Here is an 11385-nt window from a genome sequence, read left to right as displayed (position 1 = left end):
TTATGTTCACAGATAGCTACTGGCTCTGTGGGTGGATCCATGAGTCAGCGCAAGCAAATTTCTCATATCTAATGTACTCGCCTCCACTCTGTTTCCAGGGATGAGGCACACAAATGAATGACTCATGCTAAACAAGGTATGAGTAAGTCTTTTCAGCTTGGCCCGGTGAACAATGCCGTAGTGTTTTATTGTGGCCAGGGCTGTGTAAACCACCGTCCTTGAAAACTCTGTGAAATTGATTGTACTCTGTTCACTTTAGGAACATGCCAGCTCTGTTTTATATTGTTGTGGTTCCTGTGGTTCAGGATGGTCACAGCTCTCCTGAGTCTTGTTTGAGTGCCACTGAAGATTTGTGATGTTTGAAATGGTGCTGCTCTAAATGCTGTGTCATACAGCGTGACAATCACAGGTGAAGGTTGTGCCAAGGTTCAACCGTCGTTACTCTCTATAATAGTTAAACACTAGAATAAAAGCTGGTTCATAATTTCACAGCTTCATATTTATTGTTTAATTTATTGCTGTGCAATCATATGGGTACAAAATGAGAACTTGCATTTACACTTTGATGTACATTTACTGAACAGGAGTTTGTAAGCTGAAACAATTCATTGTGTTCATAATTGAGTATTGCACAGATGATTACATCTACCAACAGGCAGGAGGTTGGATATTATGTGAATGATTTGGTATGTTTGAATAATGATGGATTTAGATATATTAATGTTTATTTTTGTAGTGAAAAGGTCTGCATAAATTCTGGGCTGTTCTGCTTTGAAATTTCTCCCTTTATCTCTATTTTAAGCATTCTTGATTTCTGGCATCATAAAAATCTGATGAGGAAAAAAGAATGATATCTTTTGTCAGTTTTATCTGTTTGCAGTACCTTTCTAGTCTTTATGATGAATCCAGTTTGGATATGAAATGTGTAAAATTAGATATACTTAGGCTCATCTGCTGTGTGAGGAGCAAAACACAGCTATGGCTAACTCAAAATCTTGCTATGGCTAACTCAAAATCTCAGTTGAATTCAATTGATTGTATTTATATAGCTCCAAATCACAGCAATGTTACCTCAAGGCGCTTCGCATGAGTATGATCAAACCATACCAACTCCCCCAGATCAAGCACACAATGCGACAGTGGTAAGGAAAGACTTCTCTGGCATTTTTGAGGAAGAAACCTCAAACAGACCAGACTCACTGCTTGGGCCATTCTAACAGTTACAAGTTTTTTACAAAAGATATAAAAAGTCAGTTATTAAGGTACAAATGGTCCATCTTGGTGCAGAGTCTATAGTTTCAATTCTTGAATACTACTGACAGCAGACATTAAATGCCAGTGCTAGGTTAGTCTAGTCCTCTGGAAACAGCGGCAGCTTCCGGAATCCCGGCAAATGCACCTCAGACAGAGAGTAAAATCAGTTGGTCAGGATAATAGCGCCTAAGTCATTAGTTCACCAGCAGTAAATCAACAGGGAAGCAGAGAGTAGAGAAGCTTGAATCTTCGACTGGACTGGGTTGCTTGACGCAAGGACGTTTCCCTTCTAATCGCAGAAGCTTCCTCAGCTAAAATTCTTGCTCTGGTAGTCTGACTTCTGTCTTGACTCTTGTAGAGAAGAATAACAGAAGCCCGCAAAAGCTGGAGTTTTAAACCTAACCAGACCCCTCCTACCGAGAAGCAGACTGCTGACTGCACGCACATTGACATGCTGCTCCAGGTGATACGGACCGTCAAATCATAACATGCAGTGGGTGATCTGAATGTCACGTCACCCATGTGAGCTCTGTTCCTGTCCTGCAGCGCGCCGTTGGGGGCACGCGCCTGGGCTCGGCTGGACACGCCTGGTTCAGCAGATGTGGACATGATAAGAGCGTCCTGCTTCTAATTTATGTCATTTCATGACTGTAAGTCTGTGACCATGGGTCATCTACAGAGGAGCAGATGGTTCATACTTGTATTATTCGCTTGATAAGGGGGATTCAATAAAATGCAATGTTTTTTATGGTGTGTGGTTTTATTTTTTTAATCCGTCCATCTCCTTGTTGATTTCAGGCATTTTTGCACACCTTGTACAGGCCAGCGATGGTAGTGCAGTGGTAAAGTTTCTGGCTGGCAATCAGAGCTTTTGTAAACTGCAGGTTTGAATTCTGTGGGTGGCATTTTTTTTTTTCACAGCAGCTGCACAATGTGGTTACACATGCTCCAGCTGCTTGCATTGTGTTCCCGCTGCAATGGTGTCATGCATGCTCGTTCACGACACCGTCGCAGCATGATCGTTTATGCCTGCCCATCGACTCGATGTTTTTGTGGTTTGCTCATATGAGCTGTTCCGCCGTGATTCGCCCTGATTTGTACTTATTCGTACCATGTATGGAGGGGCCCTGAAAAATGTCATCTACCTATTTTATAAACACTACCCAACTTATTAACTTAATTTCAAAGAACTTAACTCATTCAGGTGTTACCAATTGACACAGTTCAATTAAGTTGCTTCAAGTATTTTCTTTTTTTCAGTGTACACGCAGGTTTTAGATGGAAGCTCACCAATGATATTTTGACAAAAAGCTGAGGTATGATAAGGAACTGGAAAGTCTTCCAGGAATTTGAACCGAGGATCCTCTGGTCTCAAGCCCAACACTTAACCACTAGACCATCACCTCCCCCATCACATGATGCTCCTTAGATAATTACTAATTAGATTAAATTAGATCATGTTATGTTGCAAAGGAAAGTTTTTTGACAGGTATTAACACAGCTTAGATTTTACAATTGCAAGCTGATGTGTTAGTCGAACCCACAGCATTTCACTCACAAGCCTGCTTTGCTACACACAAAGTTGTTACTGTGTATATTTTGTCCTTGAATGAGAGATAGTTGCATTCCCTTCATTAATGAATTACCAAGCCACTCTCATTTCACACTCACATTTTTGCACATGGATGAGCTAATCATTAAAATGAAAAAGGCAGATAACCTCTGTATGAGTTAAAGTATGAGTTTGATGCTTTTCCACTGTGCTGTTAGCATGTCAGTAGAACAGAGATGTGTGCATCCTGGATATTTTCAAAGAAATGGTTGGTCACATGCATTTGAATTTTGCTCAGAGTAATGTTTGTGAAATTAATGTGCTGCAAAAAAAATGCATTATTCATCAGGTGTGTTGAAGCTTCACTGAAGCTCTGTTCACAGGCAACCAGGCAAGTGTTCAGTCTAATTAGCAAGCCGCGTGTCAGCTGCAGCCTGGCTCACTACTATGAGGAAAATCATACGGCAAATCCATTCTCACACAAGTGACAACACAGTCACTTCAATAAATGCAGTTTTACATATACATATAGGCTAACACCTGCGTACAAGTGAAACACTATGTTGTTACCACCGAAATGCAAACAAACCAACTCATATATTTTATTTTATTTATTTCTTTTGAAAATCAGAGCTGCATCAGTTACAGATGAACCACAAAGTTAACAGATGGCTGTTTGAAGTGTTGCTAAGGCCTCAATGAAATTATATAAAAAAAAACAGCTGAGGTTGTCTTATTTGTTTCTGCATTTTACTACCTTGTTATACTATAAGTACAAATTATCTTCAATGCATGAAGTAACTTATTAAACTGTAATATGACCCTTCAGATTGCACGTGTTTTGCTTTACATGACCTTCGGAACTTGAGCCCTGAACCTTGCTGATAATGAATTCTGTTGGCTGATTTGGGGCTCAGATCTGTCTTCATGGTGGAATTAGATCTGTGAAAGATACAATACAAAGACTTTATAAAAACATAGCAAAGCCCACAGCTTTGATTGTATTGATATTTGCACATTATAAATTTAACACAAGAACTACTCTCAAGTTAATTTTCTGGGTGGCATAGTGGATTAGTGGTTAGCATTTTTGCCTCATGGAAAGAGGGTCTTGGGATCACTTCCCACTTGGTCCTTTCAATGTAGAGTTTGCATGTTCTCCCCATGTTCATGTGGGTTTCCTCTGGGTTCTCCATCTTCCTCCCATTTCCAAAAACAAGCAGGTTAGGCGAAATGGAAACTTTAAATTGGCAGTAGATCTGAGTGCGAGTGTGAATGTGTTTGTCTGTATGTGGCCCTTTGACAGACAGGCATCCCGGCGTTCCCCCTGTGATTGCTGAGATAGGCTCCAGCCTCCCCCCACCCCCCGTGACCCTTGATTGGAGTACACAGGAATAGACAGTCCAGCCTCAGTATATCATGGTTGGCATAAAAATGTTGCCTTTGTAGTGGTAGCGATAGCCAAGTAGGGGTTAAAGAAGGATTGTACCGGGCTCAAAATTTAAAAATGTCCCAGTCATGTTGAAAAGTACAACACAATAATTGTCTGACCATAAAAATTCCAAAAAGGTACAGTATGTTTTGTGCTATCTATGGTCAAATGAGCATAAAAGTAGTAAATATGGTGACAAAAGCCACCAACAGTTTGTAGAGAGATAAAAAATGAAAGTTGCTCATATTTTGGTTAAAAAGTGATGTGGTCCAAATACAGTGTAATAGGAGAAAGTTTTGTAAGTTTTGTTTTTTTTAATCACAGGTCCATATAAAATGACTCTAATTACTGTAGCAAACTATGGGCATGGTGTAGACTGTTTCTGTGTGTTTTTATTTTGCTTTATGTTTAGTACATCAGAGTTTTTTTTCTTTCTTTTTTAGTTGACTGAAGCTTTGGATGATGATGATTGTGGAATAATAAGAAATAAGAGTTGACAGACAGCAGTGAAAGTATCTGATTTGCTCTTATTTCATTGTGTCTTTTCTATGGTGGACACACCAAAAGCTGGTGTTACATTACACAGCAGAAAACACAGTGACGTCAGAGGCCACAGAAGTGGCAACGCTGTCTACTGAGGGTGGAACTGTAACAACAACAGTGTCTCCACAGAACCGATGAGACCAGGCTGCACGGTGCCAGCATGTTACTGGCTCTTTGGGTGTTTGTGTGTCCGTGCCAACCTGTTGCAGAATGGCACACAGGGCAAATTGTTTCTCAGTGCGGTGTCATTGTCCTCTCACGCCAGTGTCTGTTCCGTGCAGTTCAACGAAAGCAATCCATGCTTGCAGGTTCTGTTTTGAAATAGTGCAGCTATTTGTGTGCATTCACACTGTGTGTCTGGTTGTTGCTGTATGTGTGTGTGGTTCACTTCTGAACCATTGTGCGATGTGCACTCTGACCTTTGCTCCCGCCATTGTTCCTTGGACTCATGTGTGTTCGCGTGCAGTAATGGCTCTGAGCTGAATCAAGTTCCCATAATGATAGACCTTAATGCTACATGTGCATGCTTGCACCATTGACCGGTGCACGGACATGACATGTTCAGTATTCTTCATGAACACACACACACACACACACACACACACACACACACACACACACACACACACACACACACACACACACACACACACACACACACACACACACACACGAAGGCACTCACTCTTCATGTAGCCTCAGGGCTTAAGTGTAGAGAAGCTACAGAGCAGTAATAGGTCTATTGGAGGTGTTTGTCTTTTGGTATTTTCCCGATGCTGCAGAGATATGAATCAAGCACGAATGAAAAGAAGGCAATCATGTTAAAGGGTGTGCCTGTGAAGCTGCACATATGCTTTTCATTTGGGTGTATTTGGGTTTATTTGTGTTGAAACAGCTCCGGATTTTAATGCAAGAATGGATGTAGATCAGAGTTTTAGAACTCCACTGAGACTGCTGTCTTTTTTGTTAAAGAAGAAATTTGATTATATATTGTGGATATTCAGTAAGAAAATAAAATGCATCAGAGGAACAGTGCATATTAACTGAACTTATTTCATTGAGCACTTTTAAGTCCAGATTGAGAGCACTTAACATGACTTCCTTAAATTGTAACTGTTTGTATTAATTAGTATGTAATTTTAATTGTGTGAATTTAATTGTTGTGCAACTTTTGCTGCCTCTTGGCCAGAACTCCCTTGCAAAAGAGGTTTTTAATCTCAATGGAACTTTTCTGGTTAAATAAAGGTTAAATAAATAAATAAGAATATTAAAAAATATATAGTGTTTGGGCTGACTTAAAATCCTAAACTGAATAAACTGAAAATGTTAAGTTCAGGCAACCTTTATACTGAATCACTTCAATCGATCGATAGATTTGTGTTGTGCAGCACCTATTTCAGAAAATAAATACTTCACAACAACAAAAAATAGAAGTAAACAAAATCTTTTTGGGTCTCTGTCAAATTCTGTTATATTCTGCTACATTACACATTTTTCATGCTTTGTTATGACCACTTCATTTCGCGATGCTCTACCACTGCATTTTTAATCCTAACCCCTAACCATCCATGGCTTTGAACCATGTACTTTATTTCTGTGAGGCAGGTGCACTACCAGCAGACTATCGTCCCATTGCGATAACAAAAATAGGTTTACAAATAAGCATTAATTAATTAATTTCCTGCCACTTATCTGGGTCCAGGTCTCAGACCAAGCAGTGTTTTCCTTCAAAGTGAACTCTGGTATTTTTTTAACCTGAACTATATATATTTTTAAATGTTTCTGGGTTTATTGTTTCACTCGGGACAAAAACTGTTGTAATCAGCCCAGTATTGGTTTAGAATGTAAATACGGTCACGTGCAACACACGCTGTTAGGCTAGTATCACACTGATGCGTGATTGGTGGACAGGAGGCGTAGACACAAAATCATGCGAAAAACAGGTGAAAAGGTGATGACTTTTTCATGTGGAATCTCACTGAATTGGTCTTCCTGACATGCGCGCATGGCGTCTGACTGTCCGCTGAATGCCTCCCGGAGTTGCAGGAAAATAGGGGCGCAAATATCAAGCAGTACACACACATACTGCCTGAGAGCCACTGACACTGAGTCGAGTGACACTGGTGCGGTCTTTGGAGGCACACGGATTTGCAGGTGAATGCCATGCGACACTCTCATGGATGTTGAGCTCCACTGGCATGGCTGAAATGGCAACATGTTTGCACACACAGTGCTCAGGATGGATGTGGACTATTACATTGTTAATATGTGAACAAGGCTGTGAAAATTCCCCCCAAATCACTATAAATAATAATAAAATAGTAAATAAATAGTCATTTAAAAAAAACAAGAAGAAAAGTATGAACAACCACTCACAGACTTACACAATGATAATGTCCAGGAGCTATGTCTCTCAACTTTCATTGATGTCCTCACAGACAATTAAAATAACAATAAATCTGAATCATCCGCATTGTCCAAACGCGGGTAGGCCGCTGTATTTTTTTATACAATTATACCGTCATTTTGTGATGTTTGTTATCATTACATCACTCATACTATATTATGTTATTGCAAATGATTTCCTGATTGATATAAGTGTAATGTTGTCTCTTGTAGAAATATCTCACATCCTTTTATATCCCACTTTTTTGACTTTTTTTATTACCTTGAACACTGACTGCTCTTGAAATTATTCATCTGAACACCAGAGATTTTCCTGCCATGTTTGGTGAAAATCTGCTCACTGTTTCCGAGTTACAATGTGCACACACATGACCAATAACAATACCTTATACGCTACCACTAGTGTTTCAGGGTAAAAATGTCTTTACGCTTCACCCCATGGATGTTTACTTGAGTGGCAGCTTCATGTACATTTTTGTCCTCAAGTAAACATGCTGACACTTTGTGCCTAGCTCATCCGAATGGTCCATTGATTCATAACCTGACATATTCTCACACAGCGGCGCAGAGGCGAGCCGAATCATGCCCCGGGTGTCTGCGGGGATGTGCTGCCAACCAGTTGAATTCACAGTGGAGCTGGAAGGCTGATATTGAAGAGAGGCAGACAGAAGTGTAGACAGGGTGATGAAGGACGCAAAGCGGGTTAGCTGGGTCTGTGAGTGATGATGAGAGGGAATAAGAAACGGCACACGGCCCCAATAACTGTTCTATTCTCTACCACTGTTTTCCTCTCTTCTGTCAGTGTTTTTCTTTCTCCTACACTCACGGTCTTCCACTCTTTTTCCTCCTCCTTTCATTGTGCTATCATTCTGTTCTCTTTCTTCAGTCCACCAGATGTGTCAGTCACATGTCTTTTTTTTTGGTGGAACTTCTGTGTGTCTGATGACACTGGAGTGGGCGACTGGTTTTTGATTACTCTCTTCTGTTTCTGCTTATGTCAAAGTGATTGTATGTTTTCTTGATTTTCTTCTTTCTGTGAAAACACTGAAGGACTTCCAGCTGAAAAATGTCCTCATGTGCCCTGTTTTATTTGAGTGGGTGGAATGGGCGGGGTGTTCTTTTCATCAGGGGTGTAGCCTGAAGTTAAGGGGGCGGATTTAGATACACGGCATGTCATCATATGAATAAATTTATGACTTTTGGTTGCCTGTGATTGCTTGAATTGTCATGGGTGTGCACAGTGGCGTGTGCTCACTATGGAAAATGTACAAAGTGGCCTGTGTGTGTCTGCAATTGTTTATGCATTTGCTTCTGAAATGTTACATAAAACATTAATTACTGAAGTCAAACTTGTGATGTTGATGACAATGCAAACAAGTGATATAAATTAAATGAACCTAGGATGGTTGATTTTAAGGAGGATATTTATTTGTGACATTACAAATTCCAAGATGCTTTAATGGCTGTTTCTCAAAAGATGAAGCAGACAGTCGGGCTGCAACAAAGGTTTTTTTTCATAATCGATTAATCAAGAAAATAATCAACCTATTAACCAGTTACTTGTTTTGTTCCTAAAATATCAGAAATTTGGGGAAAATGTCACTCAGTCTTTTCTAGATCTCACAATGATACCTTTAAACAGTTTGTTCTGTCAGTTTACTGCCAGAGTAAAATCGACTGGAAAGTATTCTATGAGAAACTAAAATTAGGGAATTTTGAATTAAAAATTGTCTCAAAACGAATAATCATTTATTAAATAGTTGTTGACTAATTTAATAGTCAGTAAATCATCATTTAAGTGACAAATCATTGCAGCTCTAATGGACAGATAATTGTTGCTGAACATGTTGCCTGTGAGAATAACCCTGGAGTAATTCATTTCTTTTGGGTTCTCCCATTTCTGCTTGGGGTCTCCACCACAGTGGGTCTCATGTGGATGTGCATATTGATTTGGCACAAGTTTTACACCACATGCCCTTCTGAATGCGATTCCAGGTGTGCAAATAGAATGGGGGCATGTATGGCCTTGAACCTGGAATGTTCTCTTTGAGAGTGCACCACTTTGTTGCAAAAACTTGTTTTGGCTTCTCCTGCTTTTGCTCTGGTTTTCCATAAACACTCTGATAGGAATCTGACATGTTGATTTGGCACAGGTCTTATCCTCAAAGTCTTTCCTGGTGCTACTCCAGGTGTACATGGGATTTGGGGCAGAGGTGTCCTTCAACCTGGGACCTTCTTGTTGAGAGGAAATTGTACTAGCTGCTTGCATGACTGTTCTGCACAATCCTCTTTTGGCTTCTCCCGTGTTTGCACAGGGATGCCATAAACAATCCGGTAGGGAGCTGATTATACAGGTCTTACGCCAGATGCCCTTCCAGATGCAACTTCAGGTGTACACTGACCTTGAACTGCTTGCACCACTGTGCTTCTCAGGGTTGCCACAAACGATTTGACATCTTGACTGAGAATAACTTTTACTTCCAGATGCAACTTCAGGTGTACACAGAGAACAAGGCACAGGTTGTCTGGAACCTGAGACATTCTGTTTGGGAGGCAAGCGCACTAGCCACTTGTACCACCATGTTGCCCTGACAGCAACCATAACCTGCCTAACTGGAATTTCATTATCAAATTTTTATGCTGTACAGGAACTCATTTATCCAGGAGGGTGAAATGTGATGCTTTCACCTAAAAATTGGAGAATTGATTCTTAATCTTTGTGAAAGAATGATTTTTTTTTTTAATGCAAATTTAAGTCATATAATAACTATGTAAAAAGAGTAGACAGGAGAAACCTGCACTTGAACTGAAGATTTGTGCTTTGTGGATAGTGATTTGTGGCTAATACACTGGTGGGCTTCTGCAGGTATTTTCAGTACCTGTCTTTGTTGATGGTGTGCTCCATGAAAATGAATTTCCCAGGGAAAACAATTGAAAGATGCCTCTCTAATGAGAGCTGACATAATAGGACTTTGGAACTGTGTTGTGAAAAGAGCTGGGTCAGGCGGATGTCTGGTTCTCTTGCCTTGTCATGCCTGTGACAGTGAGAATAGACAGCAATCTGAAACACTCAGACTTGTTTGTTTCCTTTTTGTACAGATGATCACATTTCGTCAGCCAGGAGGAACAACAACTGGGTGTCATGGGAAAATGACTTTAGTTGACTTAGAGATTTGTGTGTTTATTTTCCCCATGCTTGTTCTTGGACAGATTTTCAAATATTTTAGTGAGGTGTCTGCAGAACGTTTCTGTGTAAATTACATCATATCTGGAAAGTAAGACCTCATTTTTACCACCACTAAGGCAGTGATGTTGTCGCCAGTGTCTGTTTGCATGTTTGTTTTAGGGATGCAGCGATCCACAATTTTTCACTTACGATCGGATCGGATCGGATCCCGATCCCCGAATCTGTTGATACCGCTACTTTTCCGATCCGTTATCGGAGCTCTGTTGGCTTTAATATTATTATTATCATTTTTGTTGATTTTATATGAGGATTTTCTTTAAAAGAAGACCTGAAAGTTCAGCTACAATTTTCCAGAAGGTGTATCTAAGATGAAAGCCTAGATTTGACGTTTTGGTGAAAGAATTAAGTACTTTTATTTTTTTTATTTTTACTTTTATGGCCTTATTTTTATAGACTTAAAGAGAAAAGACAGCACTCTGTCTGTCTCTCTGTCTGTCTGTCTGTCTGTCTCTCTCTCCTCAATTTTCAATTTCAATGGAGCTTTATTGATATGGGAGACATATGTTTACATCGTCATAGCAAGTAAGTGTTAAATTAAAAATTAAGTCCTCTCTCTCTCCCTCTCTCTATGTGTGTGTGTCTCTCTCTCTCTGTCTGTCTCTCTCTCTCTCCTTAATTTCAGTGGTGCTTTATTGATATGAGAGACATATGTTTGCATTGTCAAAGCATGTGTTACATTAAAAATTAAAAATTAAGTCCTCTCTCTCTCCCTCTCTCTCTCTTTCTCCCTCTCTCTCTCTATGTGTGTGTGTCTCTCTCTCTCTGTCTGTCTCTCTCTCTCTCCTTAATTTCAGTGGCGCTTTATTGATATGAGAGACATATGTTTGCATTGTCAAAGCATGTGTTACATTAAAAATTAAAAATTAAGTCCTCCCCCCCCTCTCTTTGTCTGTCTGTCTCTTTCTCTGTCTGTCTCTCGCGCTCTCCTTCTTAATTTCAATGGAGGTTTAT

General features: G+C 39.9%; 1 protein-coding gene across 2 annotated transcripts in view; it reads left to right on the top strand.

Moving 5' to 3' along the window:
- Nucleotides 1–11385, top strand: part of rassf7a (Ras association domain family member 7a) — a 50710-nt gene that overhangs the window by 17060 nt on the left and 22265 nt on the right. The window lies entirely within an intron of this gene.

The sequence above is a fragment of the Thalassophryne amazonica genome, chromosome 8 (genome assembly GCF_902500255.1).
Source record: "Thalassophryne amazonica chromosome 8, fThaAma1.1, whole genome shotgun sequence".
Classification (NCBI taxonomy): domain Eukaryota; kingdom Metazoa; phylum Chordata; class Actinopteri; order Batrachoidiformes; family Batrachoididae; genus Thalassophryne; species Thalassophryne amazonica.
Note: the sequence above shows the minus strand (reverse complement) of the source record. Positions and strands in the feature narration are given on the sequence as shown.